Source organism: Bombyx mori, chromosome 11 (genome assembly GCF_030269925.1).
Source record: "Bombyx mori chromosome 11, ASM3026992v2".
Taxonomy (NCBI): Eukaryota; Metazoa; Arthropoda; class Insecta; order Lepidoptera; family Bombycidae; genus Bombyx; species Bombyx mori.
The window spans coordinates 9574564-9589366 of NC_085117.1; the positions used below are offsets into that span (position 1 = coordinate 9574564).

At 35.6% G+C, this 14803-nt stretch overlaps 1 protein-coding gene across 13 annotated transcripts in view; it reads left to right on the forward strand.

Annotated features, from left to right (window-relative positions):
- The window catches only part of LOC101741882 (supervillin), a 211992-nt gene that overhangs the window by 23466 nt on the left and 173723 nt on the right, over positions 1-14803 (forward strand). For 3 of the 13 annotated variants that reach the window (XM_062671100.1, XM_062671101.1, XM_062671102.1), the window contains exon 1: positions 13326-13415. The exons of 8 other annotated variants lie outside the window; for them this stretch is intronic. The gene's annotated coding sequence lies outside the window, so the exon portion shown is untranslated. Of the gene's footprint in view, positions 1-13303; positions 13416-14803 lie in introns of those variants that run through there. 2 more of the 13 variants (XM_062671099.1, XM_062671103.1) reach the window with 2 other exon arrangements.

Below are 14803 nucleotides of genomic sequence, written 5' to 3' on the forward strand. Positions count from 1 at the left end.
AATGAGCGAAATTTTATAATTTATAAGAATACTATTGCAAATATGCAAGCATATAATTATACTAGTAGGTACACATAATATATCGCTTAAACATTTTTTGGGTCTTATTCATTTGGCAACATTAATGGCAATAACGAAATTAATTGAAATGCATTAAACATTTAGGGACATATGTATGTACCCATAATATGTACATACGAAAACGCAAATTAGTATAGGATTCAATAGGTAAGTTATTTAAGATGATTTACATTTATTTAACTTATATAAATGACTGAATTGAGCGCATATTGCGAGTTTATTTCTTTTTACACGGTCTTATCTAAGAATTTATTTTACACGGTTTTGTGGGGAACCATTCTTCGTTGTAAATAGAGGGATAATTGAAATGCTGTTATTAAGAGGTTGTTCGAATTTGTTCTCGTTGATATGGTTGCAAAACTACATTGGCTACATCAAAAATTCATGTGGAATTATAGAAGCAAACATGTTTCAAATTTAACCATGGAACTCATTTATCAGTATAGTGTTATCGTGTAATGCAATGAGAGTTTGAGTAGAGATTTTTCTAAAATTACATTTAATGAACTGTTGAAAAATAAAATTAAACTGACAATGAATTGAATACGTTCGATCGATCCGTTTGGCAAGGTCATGTGGAATGGTAGTTGTTCACAAATACACTTTTAATGTTCACAAACTAAACGAGTTATTGATGCTTACGATGTGTTATAAATTTAATCTGGTATGAGTGAAAATCTCAACAGGATATCCAATCAAAGGATTGACTGATACTTCGAATTAGCATGAATAAATTGCCACACTTCTTCCGAATTTATTTATTGCAACTGAACTACGGAATCTGCTAAAATCTCTTTATTGGAGACCCAACGAGACAGATGATAGTAAAAAAAAGAGAAAATTTTCATCGAAAGATAATTTACGTGCTTTTCAAAAGGTATTTTTAACAAATGAATGCATGTCCTACATATGTGTGGCTTCGATGTACGATGTAGATTTAATAATGGTTTTTTTTTTCAATGCCTTCGAAAGCAGACGGCCATTGCATAGCTTCCGCAAAAGTGTGAAGTTTCAACAAATGGGTGCAGTTTCACTAAATTGCACACATTAAAACTCGAAGTAATTCATTTTGGAATTAAAAATGCAAATACCGAGTCGCATTACGAGTTTCTTCACCTGATTAATAATATGGACGTTTAACATTAGTATTCCTACTTTCTCCGCAGATGGCTAGTTGTTAATCCAGTCAGTCCTGTATATTTAAATTATGGTTGACTTGAATCTTGCAATTTTAATTCTTATTTAAATTGTTAAAGTTCATCGAACTTACAAACTATTAAGGTGTTTGACTATAATCAAAATTAAAGCTATACATTGACCCGAGGATATTTAAACCTTTGAACGCCACACGTCTAAAAACTTTCAGATAATGTAACAAACTTAATGAATAGGTGAATATTTTCACGTAATTTAATAATGATAACGAAGATACTGCTTATTGACACAGCACTCATTGCAAGGCACATTATAAATTCGTTGAATTTATTATTGAGTAGATAAATCGTGACACGCTTCACGTCGGCTATTTTTGGTGAATCAACAAACAGCAATTGATGAAATCATTTAGAAAATCAACAAAGTATTTATGAACTATGTTTTACAATACCTATAGTTATTGGAAACGATTAAATCGGCATCTGTTAAGAGGATTCGGAGGCTTAACGAAATCAAAATTACAAAATATTCGTATTGCGCGGCCCTTATTAGTTTTTGCTAGGATTGAGTAGGTACTCGAGCTTTCGTCTTGAATAGCTTAAATGTAATTTGACCAATTCAAGACCGTAGCTAGCTCCCTAGTGTAGTAGTGTAGTTCCCTAGTGTAAGTTGTAATCGCTTCAGCTAAACCAAGTTCTGAGGCAAACTCTGGCGACTCGTATATCACGCAAATACCGTGTTATCACCTGTATATGAATACATGTCATCCATATTAGTGATAAAAAAAAATTCCAAACTAAGCTGATAGCCTTGATAGGCTATGTCAGCGTAACCGGATGAGTAGATGAGTTCACGGGGCTCAAACCGGAAGTGTTGCTAACATTGGCCCTAGCAAGAGCAGAATCTACTACTGGATCGGAAACGCGACCCACTGAGAAGATCCGGCGAGAAACTCAGTGGGCTGTATCTATGGGCTAATTTACTCGTGGAGCCCTTCGTCGCAAGCGACGGGTTCGGTGAGGACCACGGAATAGATAAATAAGGTTGGAATGGTAATGTAGGCGGGGCAAGCGTGCCACTGTTATGATTGTACAAACATAACTCGACCGATTCTTTCATTCACCGCGTTTAGTGCGCTTCGGACTACTTTGGCGAACAGATCTCCGCTTTATAATGCCGTGTTGTGCAATTATAACTTGTAAAACAAAAAATCAGACCTCAAGTATAGAGCGAGGAGGTATATCTTTCGATAGCTAAGTCGAAATTACCATTTAATTACAATATTATTTGTCTAAAACATAAAAATATACTGAGCATTATGAAATTCCAAACATTAACAATATTATTGCAGCAAGTTATAAATAGCATACATTGCGCGATGTGTACTCGCCCAATGAACGCAATGACCAAGTCAGCTTCCAATGTACTTTATGCATTGCGTTCTCTACACTTCAATCTTTGAAATTTCGGCCTTTGCCCTGATTGGCCGTGGTGCACGGCGCTAGTTTGTCGATAGTGAGGTGACCATGTGGTGAAATAAAATCATCGACAGAATTCTCGACTATATTTACATTTGACATGGATAATTTTTGCATTATTTTATATTTAATTAATGATACCTAGTATATTCTTAGTGAGACGTATTTTGAGTAAAATAAATATGTATTATTATTATTGAATTATTATCATTGAATTAAAGTGAAGGTATAATATAAAGGGACATGTAGACCTCTCAATTACGGGTATTTTACTATATTGTCTAAGACGTATTAAAATCTAAGTAAAATGCTATTTGACTTAAGCAGTAAATGAAAAAATTCAGGTTTCCTAAAGAACCTAACGCCAGGGAACAATTGATTGACGTGACAGGTAGAGGAAACTGGAGACAAAGACGAGTGCTCTAAACATTTTACTGAAAATGACTTTACCATAAAAAAAATCAGAATACACTTAGTTTTGAAAAATTCATTCGCAATTAATAGCAAGCGCCAACTGCTTAACAAATACGTTTTATTCCAGCGACAGTGACTATTTGTAATTAATAAAAGTAAAACAGTTTTTTTTTTCAATATTTATTTCATGTTTCATTTTCTCCATTCATTCATCAGATAATTTATCGATAAAGAATATAGATTTTATCAAGCACTAGCGTGTATGAACATTTTTATTGCCTTTTTGCGTGTGTGAGTGTGTATGCCTACGGGTGTTTTGTGCTAGTTTGCGAACGAATATCTGTCCTGAGATTTATGTGTGGGTGTTTTTGTTGTGTGCGAAAGACTTGTAATCACAGCGTGTGTATGTGTAGAAATTAAAATAGTGGGGATGAAGCGGCGACACTGGTTCTAATACAAAATTAGAGGAAAGGCCTTTCCAACCTTATTTATCTATTCCGTGGTGAGGACGGTGACCGGTGCTTGAAGTACCTAAAAGCACCGTTAATGGATCGGGAAGATCCGTAAGGACGTGTTTAGGGCGACGTCGACCCATTCGGTCCACAAGATCGGGTATGTATTAGTGACATGGAGAATAAGCGTTAGCAGAGCCCCGTAGCTTGGCTTAGTGGTATCGGAATGCTGTCAAGAACGACTGATGCTGCTCTGGTCTAAGAGCGAGATCCATAAACCAAAAGCTCCAAAGATGCCATACTAATTGAATTTCAGACGCATGCAAAATACACTGCTACCTTATTAAGGTTTGAATGTAGGTTAGGTATTACTTAGACTGTGTAGTTTTATTAAAAATTAAAGATCAAATTAAAATACCTCTTTAGTATTCAAATTAATACTTCGAAATTAGTTGTATTGTTACAATCCGTCTGATGTTATATCAATTTATCTGAGTTTGTTTACCTTGAACTAGAATCATACAAGTACCTTGAACCTTCCTAAGTACAACGTCTAGACAGACAGCTGTGAAAATGTATTCAATTTTGTCTTGAATGAATGAAAACTCGTCTCTCTCTCTCTCTCTCTCTCTCTCTCTCTCTCTCTCTCTCTCTCTCTCTCTCTCTCTCTCTCTCTCTCTCTCTCTCTCTCTCTCTCTCTCTCTCTCTCTCTCTCTCTCTCTCTTTCTTTCTGGAATTTGGAATATTAAAATTAGGAAGGGTTTTTTTAGGAGTAACCTTACTACGTAGCTCTTCAGTTCTAAATACTAACGCCTTAATATAATATCTATGAAATTACTCATTAAAATTTAGTGATGAAAATTGAAATAAGTCCCAGAAAATTCGTTGCCAGATTTAAATGAAAATTACGCTTCAAAATTCAAAGCACTGAAAATAATAATATATAGTTTGTGTCTAAAATAATAAACTGTGAATGTAAATTAAATAATAATTATCCTAAGTCTAGACTGAACAAGGTTGAATTTACTATCGGATTGGTCAGAGGTATATCTTTTTGTAAATACGTTTTATTAGATTAGTTAGTTTGTACGGGCGATATTGCGCCATGAACCCAGAATTACATACTGGTGCTAGAGATATTAAATCCTGCACCATAATTCTGCCGTAAAGTGGTCATGCGTTTCGGCTTAAAGAGTAGGTAAGTGAGTCATTGCCCATAGGCAATGGCGTCCACTCAATTCTATTGCATTCAAACATAATTGCATCGCGACACAAGCGCACCGACCGTTACATAGCGTGACCTTGTTGGATTTTATATAACCCCATTAACCCCATACTCAAGCGGAGATAGAGAGTTAGTGACGAATTTGGCAGGAATATAAGCTGAATACATTTTGATGGATGATTGAAGTGGCTGGGGTTATATACCGGCGTCTGAAAATCATACATAAATAAGTAGGAAATTCTTACAAATATTTGACAGGTGCAATATTGAATATTGTTTTCTACCTAGTCAGGTCATAAATTCTGTCACATGTTTAATGTAAAATAATTGAAACAAGTTTATTCATTATGTAACCATTCATATACCAAAATGAACTTAACAAAACATAGATTCTTATGACACTAAAGTTTATTCAAAATGACCTCCGTGATTTTGAATACAGGCCTTCAATCTGCGCGGCCAGTCGTCTATCGCAGCACGAACGAGGTCCATGTCAATATCGGCGGCTGCCTTAATCAAGGATGTCTTATGTGACTCCAAATTGGGATGAGGCTTTGAGCACGCCTTTTCCTCCAAGTGTTGCCATATCTTGTAATCTAACGGATTCAAATCTGGACTGGAGGAGGGCCAGTCTTCGTGCCGGATGAAGTCGATTTCACGCGCCGCCAGCCAGTCTAGTGTGCTCTTCGCTCTATGAGCTGGCGCCGAATCTTGTTGGAATACCCAGTGCCTGTTATTGAACATGATATGAGAAACAGGTTCCACAAGGTTCGTCAGGACTGTATTTTGATACACAACTGCATTCGTTTTTACACCTTTCTCACAAAAATGTACCTATGTTAAGCCCCAATAAGAAACTCCCAACCATACCATGAGCGAGGATGGAAAATGACCTCGTTGGACACGCGGAATACGGTTGCTCGCTTGTTCACTACTGTGTGCGTACACCTTATCATTTTGTTAGTTGTAGCTCTCTTCTACGGTAAAAATTTTTTCATCCGAAAAAAGAATTTCCCGATATTTTTTTCCCGCGTATCGCTTCAACAAAGCGTGGCATCTCTTCAGTCTCAGGTCCATTAGACGAGCATTCAAACGATTTCCTGTTTTTCTTCGATATGCCCGAAGCCCTAAGTCTTCATTTAACACCCTTTTCACCGTGGTTCTGCTTAACCCCATCTGAAGGGCCAACAGTTTCTGCTTACGTTTGGGATTTCTTTGAATTCGCGCCTTCACAGCTTTTATCACTGCTGGAGTCCTAACAGACCGAGGGCGACCACTTCTTGACCTGTTATCTACACTAGAGTCTTAATTGTATCCTTTGATGGTACGATAAACGAATCTTTTGGTTATATTCAAATTTTTCAGTATGTTAAAAATTGGAATTGGCGCGTAACCGCAACGATGCAACGCAATAACTGCAACACGGTCTTCTTTAAGCGTCCACTCCATATTTAAAAATGAGTAAAATTCTAAAAGTTATACATTTTTATTTTCATGAACAATTCGAAATTCGAATTCAATAAACTTTTTTGTGGCCAGCATTCTAAAAGAAAAGTTTTTACTGTGTGACAATACTTATGACCTGACTAGTTATATGTATGCATTTTCCATTTTCGAAATTCTACTCTACTCTACTCTATTCTACTCTAATTTTCATTAGCGGTAAGAGAATTGCATTTTGTACATACAAGTCAATTAAATTTTATAATATTCGTCGTCTTCGTAAAATAGAAGTCGTCGTGGCCTAAAGGATAAGACGTCCAGTGCATTCGTGTTGAAGCGATGCACCGGTGTTGGAATCCCGCAGGCAGGTACCAATTTTTCAAATGAAATACGTACTCAACAAATGTTGACGATTGACTTCCACGGTGAAGGAATAACATCGTATAATAAAAATCAAACCCGCAAAATTATAATTTGCGTAATCACTGGTGGTAGGACCTCTTATGAGTCCGCGCGGGTAGGTCCCACCGCCCTGCCTATTTCTGCCGTGAAGCAGTAATGCGTTTCGGTTTGAAGGGTAGGGCAGCCGTTGTAACTATACTCGAGACCTTATAACTTGCATCTCAAGGTGGATGGCGCATTTACGTTGTAGATGTCTATGGGCTCCAGTAACCACTGAACACCAGGTGGGCTGTTAGCTAGCAATAAATAAAAATTATTTTTTTCACTGTGAAATAAATACATTCCATCAACAATTCCATCAGACAAACAATAAATCAATAAAACGCCTTACACGAATTCGTACACGTACATTTTTTTAATTTAAAATCTATCACGATGCTTCATTATGATTATAATCATCCGATCAAATGGGGCTTACTATTAGTTGTTTGTTAAAAAAGCCTCCGATATTTTCATGTTATAAACCTACGTTCCGCCTACGCTTTTCCTAAATATTTCCACCCATTAAGCTCGTAAGATAAAACAATATCGCCCCATAATAGAAGTATGAGCTTTAGAAGTAGTCACGAAAGAAGTAGGCGTTTTGTAATAAATTCAGTTCAGTCCAGTGATCCCCAAAGTGGTTCGGTTGGACCCCTGATGTCAATATGAATCCCTTAGTGAGAGTACATAAGTGATAAACAACATCGTGATTTAACGAGAGTGGACGAAAAAAGACATTACACACAAATACATAATCGTCTTTGATATACGGTTAATAAATAGCGTTAAACAATACAAGTCTGTGCATATAAACAAAGATATCCGAATAAGAGAAGAACAACTCTTAAAAAGTCTTTCAACGGTACAGAAACTTGGGGATATTAAGTGTTATTACGTTGTGGACGTGTGTATGTATGGACTAATATTAAATCTGGTACTGGATCTTAATTATGTTTCAAACATATTTAAGTATCGGATAGCCTTTATTAGATTTGTAAACCGTAATTATTGGCGGTAGGTACATAGTATTATGAGCTCGGTCAGGCATCTATCACTATCCTGTCCATTGATGTTCATTCTGGTTTGAAGAGGTTATCCTTTACGTTTGTCTATGGTTTTACCATTCAATACTAGTTGTGCCATGAGCTCGCATATATCCATCTAGACTTGAAATGATTCAATTTTTTTTTATTAATCTTGTAGTCATACGAGCTTATGGTCCACCTGATGATGAGTTGTTACCGTCGCTAATAGATGTCAACAATGCCAGGGAAGCCACTGCCTACCGCTATAATTCCTACACAGTAACAAATTTTTGATAATTTAATCCACAAAGCGCCTGTTGTAATATAATAAGCCGCGTGTTGCGCTCCTGATGATTGCATTCGAATTGCCTCGAGTGAGCTCAGATAATTTTTTACAACCATCGATTATAATAATACGTCTCTTAATTACAACTAGATGATGACCGAGCTTTGCTCAGTTTTTTTTTTTTTTTGATAACGCCGTCTTGGTTAGTTGCCCTCAATTAAGAAAAATAGTATTATTATTCGCCAATAGATGTCGGGAAGAGTTGATTATTGAAAACACGAGTAAAACAACAGTTTCTGAAAATAAATCGTAACTAGATCGATTTATCGCCCCCGAAATCCCCCGTATACGAAATTTTATGAAAATCGTTGGAGCCGTTTCCGAGATTCAGATTATATATATAGTAATATACAAGAATTGCTCGTTTAAAGGTATAAGACAATGAATTACTTACGTAAATATTTTCGTGAACAATTGGAATGCTTTTCATTAATATTGTCAACCTTGATTGTCAATGTACGGCGTATGTGTAAGGCATACGTACGCCTTAATCGGCTACGCGACGCTAGTTGGACACGATCATTTTCGATTTTCGTTCATCGAAAATTCAAAGATGTGCGTTTTGTTAATATAAAAAAATCGGTTTTTGCTTAACGACCGGGTGTCTTACTAAAATGGTCTTGAACCACCAACTTTGGTGGCACCCACAATATTGATTGTGTCGTAATGCCACAGGAGCATATTTGACATGCAGTTAACCTCGTCTCCCGATTGCGAGGTCTTCGTATTTGGTCATGTTCGTCGTGAATGTAACTTTTTCATACAAATCATACATGTGTTGAGTTTCTTTGTAAAATACTCAAGAAGTTTAGTTCGTAAATTTGATTTTCTTAAATTACTTTATTAATATCGCTTCGTACAGCAAATATAGCCACCCACTTGGGTTTTAAGCAACAATTGTATGTATATTATGTAACTAGAACGGGTAACTTCTTCAGGGTAGAAATAGGCACGATAGTGATGTCTAACCGAGAGCATTCACAACACCATTTATACGTAGACGAGCGTACGGCTCTTCTGACAATAAGTAGTCACGGATACCAGCGGTGCTAGAGGTACAATCAAGCCGGTACAATCAGTTCTTCCTTCACTCTATTATCTTTTTGAACTCGTCAATTAGATATGTTTAAATAAATAAGATTGACATATTTGCACTGCGACTCTCGATGGGCACTGCTAGTACTAAAAGCGTTGCGTTTTCTCTAATAACCATCTACCCTAATCCTTTTGAAGCATCGTGAACGTGAGTAGACTGTGTACGTCTGGATGATCGATGAAGACATTCGCAAAGTTCAGTGATGTCAATGAACCCTATTTTAATGTTTGACGTCTAAATAATTTGTTAAATATGTTGATATAGTTTTCTTATTTACTGCATTCGAAGAATATACATGCTTGCGGTTCACGTAGTTGTTTTTTCTCCCGTTCGCAAACATCAGCAACAATAGGAGAACAGCTTGGCCGTCGCACAACTTAAAGTACTTTTCAACCTTGGTAAATTTATATGTGACAAAATTGTGGGAACATCATCTAGTTACGCAGTCAACTCGTTCGATTTGTATATATCAGCCCACGATCTCTCCCCCTCTGCTGGGGGTTTCTCCTAATTTACGCCACTGAACCCGGTCTGCGCATTCCTCATCCAATTGTTGCTGGCCACACGTATTCCTGAAAAACTTTAACTGGGCAGCCTTTTAGGACGATAGGACCTCTACTAATTTAATATTACTGAAGTTTTCAAGTTGATCCATTTCATTCATCCGCAGTCCGATTCGCTGAGCCGCTCAAGATCTGTAGATCTTGCAACGGTTCCGCCATGAGGGTTGTGTCAACTGCAAACCTAGTCGTCTATGCTTTTTTTTGTCTGGAGGAAATCGCCGGACTTCCGCCCTCCACTGGAGATGGCAGGTGGGGCATGTCGGAGTCGAACCGACTAAAACGTTCTGTCGCTCAACAACCAACGTCCGAACCTCGCATGAGTCAGAACTCAAGAAAAGGCAAAGGGGGGAAAGTTAAGAATTTAGTGCCCCCCTCCGGACGCCGGACCACCACCCCTCTCGGTCGGCAGGCTATCCGAAGCCCGCCTAGATGGCGCCGGTTAGAATGGGCATTCGTCTATGCTAATGCATATTTCAATGAATTGTAAAACAGTGAAATTAAAGGAACCGTTTATCGTTAAAAACTGTCACGACAAATATTTTAATAATTCATACACCTCCGCGCTCTTAAAAAAATATAATCGCGTGATTGAAGCGTTCGTTATTCGCATGAGTGGCATTTTGAAGACCGTTCTGTTCGTCGGATTTATGTTGCATATCGAATCTATATTTATGACTCTATTCAATGATCAATAACCTTATGAGCGCGGACAAATTGTCTTTTTCGTTTTCAATATTCGTATTTCTGTTCCTACTAAAGGAAATATGTTTATTGAGATTTGTGAAATGAGGCCGATGGAATATTCTAGTCTTATGTACTTTTTTGGACGAAACAAAATATCTACTTCAAAAATAATGTTAATATATTCTCGAATACTAATCACAATTACAAACAAAATTTACGAATTTAGCGAAGTACGTATTTTGTTGCCGGAGATGAGTAGAGTAGTTTGCGGATTTCCTGTTTACTCTTCAAGCTGGAACTGTTTTCGTGCATATTCTGTTTTAATTACACAATGTTATTCTTTCATCGTAGAAGTTATTCGTGAATATAAATTAAGTACGTGTTTAATTAATATAAAAATTGAAAGCTAAATTTAGACTGCCGGTAGGACCTCTTGTGAGTCCGCACGGGTAAGTACGAGTCCGCACCCTGCCTATTTCTGCCGTGAAAAAGTAATGCGTTTAGGTGTGAAGGGTGGGGCAGCCGTTCTAACTATACTTGAGACCTTAGAACTTATATCTCAAGGTGGGTGGCGTGTTTACGTTGTAGATGTCTATGGGCTCCAGTAACCACTTAACACCAGGTGGACTGTAAGCTCGTTCACCCATCTAAGCAATAAATTAAAAAAAGAGCAGCATAGTCGTATTCCTTTCCGGTGCCGAGTGATATCTAAAATAAATCGCCACAATTAGATGTGTACCTTATAAAACGGGGCGACGTTAACACCTACCAATGGAATTGATATGATATTTGCCCAAACAGGATAAATAGTTTAGAAGTATTTGGGAATTTTGTGTAACGCCTAGTCGACCAATATATACGTAATATGTTAATATAACAGGCAATAATTATTTTGTTTAATTCAATTTTGTTAAAAGTTACGATTAAATTATTGTATTACTGTCATTAAATGTAAATCACGAAACACTCGTGATTTCTAAGTAGGCGTTTTATGTATGTATATAATCAAAAATAATTTTATTAATGTAACTATTAAAAACAATTTCACTATATATCAGCATGAGGTAACGTTTAACGTAACTTCGTACCGAATTAGCGTTTGTAATAACCGCTTTTACTTTTACCTTTCAAAACGGAGTAAGTAATATTGGTATAGTTACGAGCGTACAAGCCACCGAATGAGCAAAGTTCGCTTTTGTACTTATTTATGTGCAATGTCATTGAATTACTGCAGGCCTTTTCCTTTTCCTTACTCGACTTGGCCGTGCGTAAGAAAAAGGCACATATTATTTTCAAAATATAAATTCAGCTGATATTAATTTGACGTGTATTACATGAATACAACTATTAGCTATTAGCTAGCTATTTCTGGGTGTTATAGTTGTTGAAAACATTCGAAGCACCATCAAGTACACTCAAATCTCGTATAAGTGTATAAGAACTTAATACAACCTCCTTGGATTTCTGAACAATGGAATATTGATAGATTTGTTAAAAATAGAAGTTTCTTAACATCCTTCACTTCATTTTGGAACGAAATTCCTTATGGGACCATGCGGAGGGGTACCCGGGAAAAAACGTCCGTAACGTAAGATTTTTATTAGTTAATGCACAGTGTACGACGTAACTTTGTAATAACGTACAAAAAATGACATATTTTTATTATATATTTTTTATAAATCATTGTGAATAAAATAAAGTTGATAACTTTGTAAGGTAGTTTTTTTTAATATTTATCAATCAAAAATCATAACAAAAAATGTATACCCGAATAATTATTTTCTTCTACCTCGAATAGAACTTAAAATTAATATTTTTATAATAAGGAACTTCGTTCCTATCCGGTATCCCACAACACCACACATCTTTTTTTTAGAACAACGCCACAGTTGACCTGAACGCTATTTTTTTCCACAGGAAACAGTAGTTTGTATGTTAATTGAAAGAATGAGTTCAAGAAAAATAACAATATTAAAAAAAACGTGATACCTGACTATTGAGACAGACAATAATAACAATAGTAATGTTTTTTTTTCTTATAACTCTCCGACTAGCTAAAGCAGTTCATTCTGACGAATATCACTGGTGTAATATAAAATCTGAGATCAGTAACTCGTCTTTTTGTGTTATTTTTAAATTTTTAAAATTTGAATCATTGCTATTTACGTATATGATGTACGAACAAAGAATCATAATCTAATAATAATGAGATGAATTCTTAATTTGAAACAAGCCATTGTGTATATTCTAAACAGTTGTTTGTGATTTTCAATATTCAAAACGAAGCGTGATGTCATGGTACACATAAATTAGCTTTTTCAAGTGTAAATAAAGATGTTAGGAATGAAAAAAAACAATCACTTATAATTAGTAATAAGTGTAACCTAAATACCTATAAATATAATGAAAACTACTATTATGATGTGATGTCACGTTTCTTAATCTAGATATATTATTTTTGAACGTTCCTAACACGTCCTTATTCGTCGACATTTCTGTTTTATGCTTACTAGGTAACCTCTCTTTTTTTAAAAAAAAAAAAACATATTTTGGACTCATTTTAATTTTCTATAAACTATATAAAACTCTGTATGAGAATAATTATTTTGGATCGATTCGTTTTTTGTAATAACATTAATTTCGCTTTTTGTGGCCAAATGCAATATTAAGCTTAACAAGCTTCGAACGACGTCATACAATAAGCAATCCAGGAACTGTGATAAGAAAATCAGATAGTTACTTAAAATCAAAACCCGTTCTCGTGGCCGTAATATTGTCTGGTGAACTACAAAAATAAACGCTTCACTCGTAAATAATTTACAACAAAAGAGTTTCGTGTCAAAAACAACGAGGCTTCAACGTATCATGCTAGAGCCTAATAAAGTGAAAGACGTGTACGTCTAAAGATCTCGGACGGTTAGTTGCAAACAAACATTGCGTACGCTTAAACGCACCGCGATCGCTATTGGCGATTTGAAATCGAATATAGCGCTAATTTAATTCGTTGCGGTAATGTTAATAAAATTTAAGGGTTCTTAGTGACGGGGCGGTTACTGGGATGTGTTTATGCGAAAAGGAGCGATGTAAAATTGTGAAAGTTCAGTTGCTTCTATTTTTTGGATGTTAAATATAATGGTTTTTTTTTTAAAACATGGCTTATACGTGTTTCGTTTTTCGCGTGAAATGTAATATGATATTTGTCCGAAAGTTTTGTGTTAAATATTGTGGAACAACATTAATTAAAGAGTCCTAGACATAATTGCAATTGCTTTTAAGGCTTACGGACGTCGCCTACGTAAACTGTAAAATATTCGAAATGTCGGAAATAAATAATGTAAAAATAATGAATGCGAGACCAAACCGTAATTGTAGTTGTTTTAAATAAATATAGACCTTTTTTTGTTTACTGTTGAGTATTTGTACTGTTTTTTTATTTAGTTTATCGGTTTTAAATTTGCGTAAAGGAAAAACGTTTTAAAACAAAATACCTATCTCCAGATAAAACATTTATCGAACACAATTTGTTTGATATTACTTTATTAACTCATCGACGGCTATCGGCATTAAACCCTGAACTTTGTGTTCCGGCTTAGCTTATCATTGCATAGCAAATGTGACATTGTAAAAACATACAAATACGGGTTCCGGAAATAGTCATCGAATACAGTGTCGCGTTATATTGACAAAGTTGGTTACTTAAATAGAACCATCTATGACTATGATCTCCTAATAAATATGCTAATAAGAGGATAAGTCTTCGCCTTTAGGTCCAACAAACAGAAGCCATTTAAAAAACAAAAACATAAAAATATATCAATTTTGTTTGACATTCATTATTTACCAAATAAATCTATCTAATAATGTCTGTAATAGTTTTGGTAGAACATAAAAACCTCAAATATACCCGAGCTAAGTACCTGAGCCATTTAATAGGTGTTTTTAGTGAATGGTGAAAAGAGAGGTACCAACTTCGTACCTGATTTAAGGATTTGAGAGTAAAAAAAACTATGTAGACTTCGCACAGATATCTCAAGATGGATGACTGCACATATCACTAAATAAACTGTGAGCTCATACATGCTGGTAGTGAATATGTTATATATATTAAAAGTGAGCACAAAAAGTCTACATTAAACTTCTTATCAATGTCGATAATGAAATCGAAAGTGTCAAAAATGTTTGTGTCATCATAATGTCAAACCACTAGGGGTCTGATTAGTGTCTTTAAATGTCAATTAATATCAATCTCAACTAAATAAGTTCGTTAAACGTACCGAAAAAAATATGATTCGATTGGACGCACATCAAATTGTCAGCTGGACAAATTAGACATGTCGTAAGAATCCCTGTTGAGAATTGTTTTTGAGAGTCGTAGGTACATGATCACTTACACTTAG